Source organism: Hemicordylus capensis, chromosome 6 (assembly GCF_027244095.1).
Source record: "Hemicordylus capensis ecotype Gifberg chromosome 6, rHemCap1.1.pri, whole genome shotgun sequence".
NCBI lineage: Eukaryota > Metazoa > Chordata > Lepidosauria > Squamata > Cordylidae > Hemicordylus > Hemicordylus capensis.
In genome coordinates, this window is record NC_069662.1 from 150,066,399 (window position 1) to 150,078,077 (window position 11,679).

The following is an 11,679-nucleotide window of genomic DNA, read 5'->3' on the forward strand; positions in this document are numbered from 1 at the left end:
TTCACTCATTCTGTAACCATTTAAAGTAGCAAGCCCCTGATAACCCCACCTTCTCCTGCTCCCCATGAGGACAGCATTTGGAACATAGGGAGTTGCCTTATACTGAGTCAGACAGTTGGTTCATCTATCGGTTTCATCTACACTGATTGGCAGCAACTCTCCACAATTTAAGGACAAAGCTTTCCCAGCCCTACCTGGAGATGTTTCCAGGGATTGACCCCAGGACCCCAGCAAAGCAGATGCTCTACCACTGAGCTATGACCCCTTAAGAGACAAATGCTAGTCATGGGAAGAGATTTCCCTCGTGATTCAGAATGCAGAATGCTGGAGGGAATAGTGAATAGGACTCTGGATTGCTAACACTGGGGAAATGGCTCACTACAGCTGCCCCTATTGTGGTTGTTTGTCCACTATAAGAGTTATACTGTGTAAACAGCAGGTGGAACCATCACCATCCCTGGCCAATGATTTTCCTTCTTTTGTTCCTTATAAACAGGTGTTTGTAATAATGAGGGATAATCATGCCACCTAGGCAAAGCACTTTCAAGTCCTGCTGCTTTCAAATGGGCAGTTGACTTCTCCCACAGAAGTCTATGGTACTTAGAGGGATTAATATTTTTTTGGGTGGGGGGGTAGCTGTGCTTAAGTACAGTACAAGTGAAAGGCACTCTACAAGAAATCTAACCTATCCCATTGCTTTCAGTGGGGCTACTCATGAGTAATTTAGTCTGGTTATTTGCCACTGTAGATTTGTTTGATACTCAGTTCTGCTTGTGTAACCAAGACTGGAGAAGTGAAAGAGCAGGGTGATATTGTTCTTAATTTCAACAAGCATTTATTTATTCATTTGTCTGCTTGCTTGCTTGCCACCATCAATGTGCATAGTGCATTACCTGCTCCATGGAGCCTACAGTCTAAACTCCAACACAGGAGGCAGAGGGAGATGGGGAGATGAGGGAAGGTCAGAGGCAGCGTCGGAGATCTTGATTGCACAAATGTTATTTTTCACAGAATCTCCCATATCCAAATACCCACTCCCATCAAAACCCTCATCATGAAGATCAGCAGCCCGATAAGCGGGATTCCAAAACCCCAGTGGCCTTTTCCTGAATGAAATTTTATACCAATTTCACAGCCAATGTCAGTGCTTTGTATACTTGAAATATATTTCAATAATTTCTATAATAAATGCAAAGTATTGCATCACTGGAAGTGATGGATGGGTCACATTTCCCCCAATTTTGTAAAACCTAGGAGCCTAAATATAAAAGATGAGAGAAGAACATGAATGCTGACAGGTCCTTAAGTGTAGGAAATCACCCACTCAAGATCAGGAAGCTTCAAAGGTTCATTTTTTCTAGCTAGCAGCTACTTGGCTCTGTTCTGAGTTTCCTCCATTCAAATGTAAACCTCAGAGCATTACTGTTTATTTTTTAATGTATGTCATACCCTATACAGGACATGCAATGTGGCCAACTTAACATTTGGTATTTCCTGATCTGGAGTGCTTGATTTCTCACGCTTAATATCCCTTAACCACAAGGGAGGCAAACGTCTATGAACGATGGTATACAAGCATTTTAAAGGGATCTCCATTGGCCCACAACTCTGGAAATGATTTGTTCCTCTTAAGTAGCTCCGTTATAGTTAGTATTTCAAAATGGCAGCCAAGAGTGTCCAAATGTACATCTTTCTGAATTGGCTTTGCTAGTCAGCTGGAGGAAATTTACAACCTGTTCCAAGAATGACCAATATGATCAACAGATTATACATAGGCTGACGGCGGCCTGTGGTTCCGCTCCCTGCCCAGATGAAATGGAGAGTGGGCTCTCTGCAGTCAGGGAGACTGCAGAGAGGAGTGGGAACTGGGGGTGCTGACTTCTTTCTTGCCAATTATGGCCAGAGAGAGGGAGGAAACCCCACAACTCCAGTTAGAGCAAATGCCGCCTCCAGTACTCCATTCGGACATCATGCTCCCAAACCCCAGCCCGAATTATGGGCAACAAAACTCACTACAAGCTGAGGGCTCAGACTGAAGTTTGTGGAGCACAACCTTTGGTTGCTTTACGAATGGGACCTGAGTTGTACACATTCAGATGTAATGGTTTGGAAACCTTTGGCCTCTGGTTCTGTGTTACGTTCGAATGTGGCCATAAAGTGAATCACACTAAAATAAATAAATAAATAAAAACGGAACAAAACTTTACTTCTTATTCTCACACTTTGCCCCATTTCAGCTAGACCCTCCCATGTTTCCTGCAAAATTCTCATGTGGCAAATGTAGTTATTTGAGGGAGGGGAGTTTGAACTACACCCCCCCCCCAAAATCCAAAAGACAGTACATTATGACTCGTTTTTATCTGAATGGGCCCCATTCTGAAAGTGAAAAAAGAGGGGATGTTCAGCTTTTTTGGTTTTTTTATTTTGAGGTGGGTGGGCTGCAACATTCTTAAAGTTTCATGGGGCAACTTACAATGGTTAGTGAAAGAAATAAGTACCCTTTTATTTTATAGGTGATACCTGAAGGACTGCCTGCCTCCAGGGGTTTCTGCCCGCCCAACAAGATTGCCAGGGGGGCCTTTGTTCCATGTGCTGATGTTGAGAGAGGCTAGATTGTCATGCACACGAGACAGGGCCTTCTCTGTTGTTGCCCCCACACTCTGGAATGCTCTCCCAGTAAACGTGCACTCTGTGACAGCTGTGGCTGCTTTTAAAAGACTAAAGACTTTTTTTTATTTACTCAGGCTTTTACTTCCTAGAGGCTCCAGGTTTCTCAGCTTTCTTGCATTTGTTTCTTTTTAATTGTTTCTTGGTGTTTTATGGTTTTAATGTTTAATTGATTTTAAGGTTTTAAATGTAACTCGTATGAAATTGAAATTTTATTGTCTTTTAACTTTTGTAAACCATCTTGAGATGCATTATGAAAGGTGGTATAAAATTGAATGAATGAATGGACGAATGAATGAATGAATATTTTTGGAGAACCTGTTTTATTTGGCTGTGAGAAACTTCACACTCTAGATTGAGTCTGAACTGAAGCAACCAAATTCGGCCTTAATTGAGTCACCAGGGGCATTGCTAGGTACTTAAAAGATCTTGGGCCTATGCCTACAGCTCCCCTTAGATAATTAAATTCAATTATACCCTCAGGAATAATTACATATCTTTAAAAAATTATCTAAGATTATAATCCAGCACCTATGAAGGTATGGAAGCCGCAGAGAGTTAGGTGAGACCAGACTAGTAGCTCTGTCCCATGCTCCATGCAGATGCCTCTACTGCACTTCCTTGCTGGAAAAGGTCATGGAGGATGGAGGTGGCAGATGAGATTTGGGGCTTTGAGCAATTCACTGGGGGTCAGTACACCATGGGCCACCCCTAATAAAATCCCTGCAAGCAGTCATCTGGTTCTGGTTGCATTGGACTGAACCAACCACTGTTTGGCCTGCTTTGATTCTAGGTCCAAAGATCTCCCCTGGCCACACTCCTGACCCCTTTACTTACAGGGCACAGGCAGGCTCCAGCTTGACTTGTATTTCTTTAATTGCACCTGAAAGCAAGAAAGCAATGGCTGCCATGCAGTGTTCCCTCTAAGGCATGCACATGTGTGCGCACTCACAAGTTGTTTGTTGTCTACACAGTTAATATTAGACCTCGCTCAGGTTGAATCAGGGATGCCCCAGTCTGAATGCATGTGCACACACATTGCCTTGATATTGCTGACCAGAACACAATTCATTCCGCCCACATATGAAAAAAATTCGAGGGAACACTGCTGCCACGGCTTAACTTCAAAAGACTTCTGGTAGAACTTTCCTCCCTATGGTTCTGGGAAAGGAGCAGAATTTGTTGGGAATTGTAGTCTTTTCAGGGGTTGCTGCAACAGCTAGGAATTATAAGTCCACACCAGCAGCCAGTTCTTTAAATCCAGGCGAGTGCTACCAGGACGTCCATCCTAGGAATATTTGGAAATTAGTGGGGAAAGCATTTGCTCTCTTATTCCATCAGCACTGGCCTGTTCAGTTTTTCCATTCCACCTCCTGTAAATGATATTAAAACCTTTAAATCTCAGTAGCTTCTGACCAAAGTGGCAGAGTATATTTCAGAGTGATCCAAGGCAGGACTTTTGCATATTTAATAACAGGGATCAAAGCACTGATTCAAAGCAAATTGGCAAAACACTGAAATCAGACATTTAGAAGTAAAGGAAAGAATATATTATGTGATTTAAGGAGAAAACTGTGGGTCGAAACCTTACAGAGAAAGGGTAATGGATTTGGCTATTTGCATTTTAGCTGACACAGTATCACCTGCCAGGAATAGGTCAGAGAGAAAAAGAGAAAGGTGCCACATATAGATATCGTGCTTGCCTTTTGGACAAGAGAAATATGAAAGCAAAATGCAGACTCTCTTATCTCTAATACATCCTAAGCCTACTTTTACATTACAGCCAAGGGCAGCGCCAGATGGGAGGCAAGCATGTATTTTGGCCTCTACCTCCATTTCTTTTTCAGGAATCTCACATGAGGGACACAGTTTGTACACCCAGACATGCAATTTGCCTCTTCAGTGGCACCCTTCAGTTTTTTCCTAGTGCTGGTCCCTAGCACTAGGAAAAGTACTAGGAAATGCACTTTTCCTAGTGCATTGTGTGAACAGGTTTGAAGAACCCAGGCCGTAGCCCCTCAGGGGCCATGCGTCATGCCACAGCATCTGGCATCAGACACTGGGGCATTATTTCACTCGCAAACTGGGTCACACAGCCCCGTTTACGAGCAAAATCCGGCCAGTGCCGCATTTGCGGTGTGGCCAGGAGCGAATCTCCCTGCCTTTAAAAGGCAGGGAGAGCTGCTCTGGCCGCATTATGAACGTGGCGCTGGCCAGACTTTGCTTGCACATGGGGCCACATGGCGCCATTTACGAGCTAAGCTACTCCCCCTGTGTCTGACATCAACATAGGAACATAGGAAGCTGCCATATACTGAGTCAGACCATTGGTCTATCTAGCTCAGTATTGTCTTCACAGACTGGCAGCGGCTTCTCCAAGGTTGGCAGGAGTCTCTCTCAGCCCTCTCTTGGAGAAGCCAGGGAGGGAACTTGAAACCTTCTGCTCTTCCCAGAGTGGCTTCATCCCCTGAGGGGAATATCTTGCAGTGCTCACACATCAAGTCTCCCATTCATATGCAACCAGGGCAGACCCTGCTTAGCTATGGGGACAAGTCATGCTTGCTACCACAAGACCAGCTCTCCTCTCCTAAAGGTAAAGTGTGCCCTCGAGTCGGTGTTGACTCCTGGCGACTACAGAGCCCTGTGGTTTTTCTTTTTCTTTCAGCATCTTCCTATATCGCTGCTGCCCGATATAGGTGCTTCCCATCGTCTGGGAAACATACCAGTGGGGATTTGAACTGGCAACCTCATGCTTGCTAGGCAAGTCATTTCCCGTTGTGCCATTAGGTGGCATCAGAAGCGTCTGACACAGGGGGCGGGGCTAGGGCCGTGGCGGCAAACTGAACCCAGGCCACAGCTGGTCTCCCACTGCCCTTGTCTGTGATAAAATAAAAATAAATAATGAATAAATTAAAATTGCATTTGATTTGTGTTCAAATATAAGAATAAAAAATCAAACGATAAATCAGTTCAAACTGTTGCATTTGATTTGTGTCCCAATAGTAGCATTTGATTTCTGTTGTAAGTCCCTAATACTCTCATTGCTGTAAATGTCAGTGATGCAAGTAAGGTCTTGCACTTTGGAATTATTTTGGGTGTTCCAGAGAAGGAAAAAGAAAGGAAAGCATGAGTGACTCACACTTCCTCTCCCTGCATTCCCGGGTTTCATCTGAAGAGGGCCTTATGTATCTCATATAGTTACTGTATTTGCCCAAATACAAGCCAACTCTGAGTTTAAGATGAGCCTCTTAAAAAATAGAGGGGCAAATATCTGAAGAGGGATAACGATCTCCCGCAGAGATATGGATGTTCTGTCCATCCCTCCATTGGGAATGCATGCATCTTTTTGTGGAAGTGATGTGCCTCTCCCCTCTTAAGATATGAATCAATCTCTTTTCTCACATTTCTTTCAATGCATGGAGTAGGCTCCCACCAACTAGGCTCCTGCCTGCTCCCCAATCAGCCCAAGATTGCTGCCCTCACCCCTTCCCTCCACACACATTAGGAAGAATGTGCTTTATGTATGGTGTTTACCTGAATCTAAGACTAGGTTTTTACCATGTTCTTTCATGTTAGAAATCAGGGGGTCATCTTAAATTCAGAGCCCTCTTCCTTTGGGGTAAACAAGGGTATAACCTCTATTTTTTAAGGGGCTCATCTTAAATGCAGAGTCATCTTGTATATGGATGAATAGAGTACCTATAAGAGTAGGTACATAGGGCCTCTCATCATGATCAGGAACTCTAGTATGACTATGGTTAACATACTGGCTGTAGTCTTGGAATGCTAGTGTAGTGGTTAGTGTGGCATGGTGAGCCCTTACTATTACCACTACTACAGATAATTATATACTACTTTTCAACAAAAGTGCTCAAAGCAGTTTAAGACAAAAATAAAATATAAATAATTCCCCCTGCTAACAGGTCAAAGAGGCACCTTTTAAAAGTGGTGATTCTCTTTATTTAGCAGGGGGAGAACAACTGGCCTATCCAGTCCCAGCACAGAATCCCTCCAGTGGCTATTGCTGGTATCTGTTTTGTTTCTTTTTTAGATTGTGAGCCCTTTGAGGACAGGTAGCCATCTTTTTCATTCATTCATTCTCCATGTAAACCGCTTTGGAAACGTTTGTTGAAAAGTGGTATATAATAATTTGTCGGAACAGTTGTAGTAGTAAATAAATAAGATGGTTACTTGTCAAGTAGGGACATTGTATCATATGTGGTGGACTTGTAACAAAGCTCAATCATTCTGGAAGCTGATTCATTCTAAAATGGAGCAAATTTTGCAAATTAAATTTCCTTTTTTGCCTGAACTCTTTCTTTTAAACATGTTGAAGCCATATATTTCTACCAAGCTTACTGAGTTATCTCTATACAGTATATGGTTACTGCAGCTAGGATTATATATGCGACTAACTGGCGTACTTTGATGATTCCATCTATAAGTGACTGGGTTTTTTTTAAATTATGGGATTATACTTCCATTTCTAAAGTTACTGCTTATATGAACAGTATTTTGACTTAATCATTTATGTCTGTTTGGGAGCCTTTTATAACTCTTAATGCTTGACAAGGCCAACATACATTTTCGGGATTGGGGTTTGAAGTTTAGACTGGTTTGTATAATTATGGTAATTATGTTTAAATCACGATTACAACGTGGTGTGGGGATGATTTATTTCTGTTGATCTCCAACTTACATTTTTTTGTCTTACTTTGACTTTTATTTCAAGAATTTTAACTATGCTCTGCTTTTTATTCAATAAATAAAAATTGTTTATTGAAAGAAAAAAAAGATGGTTACTTGTCCCAAAAGAGCTCGCAGTCTAAAAGGAAATATAAGGTAGGGATACTGTGCAGGGGCTAGATAGGGACAGCTGCTCTCCCCCTGCTAAATATAAGAGAATCACCACTTTAAAAGGTGCCTCTGCTCAGTTAGCTTCACTCAGATATGAAACTGACTGGATGACCTTGGGACAGCCATGATCCCAGCACTTCACATGAGCAGCCCTCGTGTGAACAGCCTTAATATCTCTCAAATTAACCTACCTCACAGGGTTGTTGTGAGAAAAAAGGAGGGTGTCCAGCCCTGAGTTTTCTGAAGGAAGGGCCCAATATAAATGCAAATGAATAATAAAACTCAGGGCCCATTCTTACTCTGTCCCCTACTTATCCTCTGTTTCCTGTAGAATCAACACAACTTCACAAACTGAAAAGGAAGGGATTCATCATCAGAATGGCCAAATAGATCTTGTGGTAGAATTGTATTATACAAAGCCTGGCTAAACCAGTAGTGCTGAACATGCAGGCACCAATATTCTTACAGTCTGGTCCTAACCATGTTTACTTAGGACAGGTTCACACATAGCACAAAACCTACATACAAAGTTGGTAACCAACTTGTTCGTGATAACCTGAACCCGCAGGGAACCTCAGGTTCCTCTGGGGCTGCCAACTGACTACTGTAACCAATACTTGAAGTTGGTTTGACAAAGTAGGTACAGCTCCATTTCAGGTGTATGTTACATCGGAATCCTTGCTCTTCATGAACCCCAGGTTTGTTCCAGGTGAGCCCACTCCCTTTGTTAATGAGACCAGTGGCTGTGAGGTGGTGCAAGTCAGGCTGAGATAGCATCCAGGACCTTGCTGGGAGGCCTGGCCAGGGGGCATGGCTCTGGCTCAACTTGGCTACTTCCAATGAACCAAGGTATGTGATCATCTACAGTGTCAGCCTCAGGTTCCCTCTATATCTCAAGCTGTGGGGACCTCAGCCATAGAAATAACTTCTACTGATGTTGAAGGGATTAACTTGCTAGTACAGTAAGTGCAGTTAGGATTAGAGCAGCCTCATGCTGCATCCTATGAGAACAGGATTGGGCTCAAAGTTTTTTTCTTTTAAAAACTTAACCATATGTTCTATGGGCATCATATGAGCAAATGAGTAGAAACTGGGGAATTATTTTTGTTATTGTTTTCAATTTACAATTTAGCACCAGTGAAATTAATTATTGAGACAAAAAGCATCATTTTGCAATTAGCAACTGGGCTTGAGATTCTAGCTTGATATTGCTGATCAAAACCACATTCGTGCAATAAAACATGGAATAACATTTACATCATATCTAGCCTATTGTATTAAGGCTCTCGTCATATTTCAGTAAACAGTATATTTAACAATGTGTATGAACAGACAGAGCAGAATATTACAGTAGGTGAGATAAGGAAGCAATTTGTTCAGGTGTGCAAGTGGAAAATAACCCGACAAAGTAATTAATTGCAATATTACCATATTTCAGTTCCAAGGGGTACTAATTACTACTGGAGGGGGGACACCTTCCTTTTAAAAACAATCGATAACATCATACAAATCAACAATGCAATAGGTAGTGGAGATCAGATCAGAACAAATATACCAGCTTCTCAAAGAAATTATTCAAATGATTTTTAAAAAAATTGCTTGGCAACAGGCAAAGAACAATTTCAGATGGCTCTTAGGTTTCAGTTGTACCATATATTGTTTCTTTCGCATGACAATAAGGATTCATACACTCATAATGTGTGTCTCATGAATTTTAACCAAGGACAAAGACTTTGCACAGATATGGGATAGAATACAGAGGAAGTCTGTAATCCTAAATACACTTACTAGGAAGTAGGTCCCATTTAAATTAATGGAGCTATCTTCCAAGTAAACATGGATAGGATTGGACTGTAACGATGGTAAAGGGGGTTGCCAAAAGAGCAAGGGAAAAAGCAACAGTGCCTTAAAGCATGCCCTCCAAAATTCTACAGATCAAAAGAGACACACACTATAATACCCCAATAGTCACATCAGGGATCATTGCCCAATCCTCCTCCCCACAGAGAGATGTTGAGGCTACCCACCTTTGCCCAAAAGCAGGCTAAGGGAGCCCAGCCTTCTTGGGGGCGATCATGTGCAGCAACAAGAGTCTTGTGGCTCCTGGCAGCTAGCCTCATTAAATCTCCCTCCTCTTAAATGAGGTTAAGGGGGCAACTGCTCCGTTAACCTTGTTTTTTTGCTTGTATGTCTCTGTGGCACATGGCGACACACGAGTAGACCCCTGTCCGGAAGGCTGCAAGAGGCCTCCAAGGCTCAGGGGTCTCTCCAGGATGCCCTGCACACTCACACGGGGCATCCTGGAATTTCTGGGGGCTGAGTGGCCCCTGTTCCCCGCAGCCCCTGCCAGCTCCGTGATGGAGCCAGCAGCCGTGTGGGCCACCGTTCTGGCCGCCCAGGTATCAGCCGCTGCTCATCTGCGGAGAGAGCAGGCTAAGCCCACTCTTCCCACAGAACCCCATCAGGCACGTCACACATGTTGTGTGAAGTGCCTCACTATTATACATTGGCTGGTTTCACACATTCCATGGCACCTGAGGTTTCCACAAGCAATGCAGCCACAGGAGTGGGGGAGAGCCCTACTTCTGATCACAGGGACACCTAGGTAATTTTGGAGCCTGGACCTAAAGGCCTTTGGAGGTCCCCCTGCTGCAAGCTAAAGATCATTTTTTAACATGTAGGTTCTTGAGGGCACAAACCACATCACCCAGGTCAGACTAAAGGGGATTTGGGGGCCCCCAGTGGGTGTGGAGGCCCTGGACTCCAGCCCCGAAGTCCAGGGGTAAGAGTGCCTCTGCTTCTTTCTGATCACAGGAAGGATATGCCGAGATTGAACATGTCATACAAATCCATCAGTCTTGGCATATCCTACCCTACTTGTGGCCCAGAACCAGACATCTGTCCAAGTTCCCTCCCTGGCATCTCCAAGATAGGGCTGAGAGAGATTCCTACCTGCAACCTTGGAGAAGCCACTGCCAGTCTGTGAAGACAATACTGAGCTAGATAGACCAATGGTCTGACTTGGTATATGGCAGCTTCCTATGTTCCTATGCGGGGGGCCTCTTATCCTGACTGCCTAACCTACAACATATCCTGCAGTTACAACTTTAGGTAGATATGCTTTTGCCCTAAATCATGTTTGACTGACTAAAACATTTCACATGGAGCTGTCCCATGATAACAGAAGCAGAAGTGGATCGAAACCTATGCCAGGTCTCTCAGAAAACCATTCCTCAGGCAAATAACAGAAGCTGCTGTGGATGATTACCAAAAGGAAGCCTGTCCTGCAATGAATGCCTGCCAATTTGTCCACTTCTTTAGCTGATGTTTCCATTATCATCTTTCTCAAATCCTCAGGCACTGAATGCCCATTATTTCTGTTAATAAATCAATATGCTGTGAGAATCTATAGAGAGAGCTTTCTCCACTCCGAGATAATTGAGTACAGAATAAAAACTTGAGGAGAAAAGCAAAACTTGTCAGTTTTGTGCTCATTGCATCCTTCTTTTAATTAACTGCTTTTGATTCATCTGAAAGCACAAGTGGTATTTTCATTACATTTCTGTCTAACTATCTAATATGGATGAATGCTTGGTGGCTTAGTTGAAGAATTTACATCCCCCACCCCACCCTCGATAATGGAGATAACAACTCCCAGATCATAAATTCCTAGGATGACATGAAGGCTGCCTGCTGGGGAGCATCATCAAGTCTCTCCCAGACTCTGACATAGAGGAGACCCTTTCTCAGAGGATGGAAGACCTTTAGCTTCAACAGGTTCTAAGCAGCAACAGGTTCTAAGCTCTCTTCACCCACCAGAGGAGCCTTGGTGTTCTGGGGACCTGGTGCTCCCAGAAAGACTCCTATCCTGTCCCAGAACTCTCTCCATCACACCCAGGATCCGTAACACCAGAGGCAAGGTGCTTACCTGACTGCTCAGGGCCTCCATCCCAGTAGGCCTACATGGGAGGAGGGGGAGGCCAACTCACACACCTGATTTGGAATAGGACCAGCCTGAAGCGCAGGAAGGGGCAGGACTCCTAAATAAACACTTTGGCAGCCAACCTTTGCTGGTTCAGCAGTAACTGAGATTTTAAATAAGTTATAGGCACTGGGTTCTCTAACAGAAGTAAGGCAGGAAAGGTGGGTTTGGAC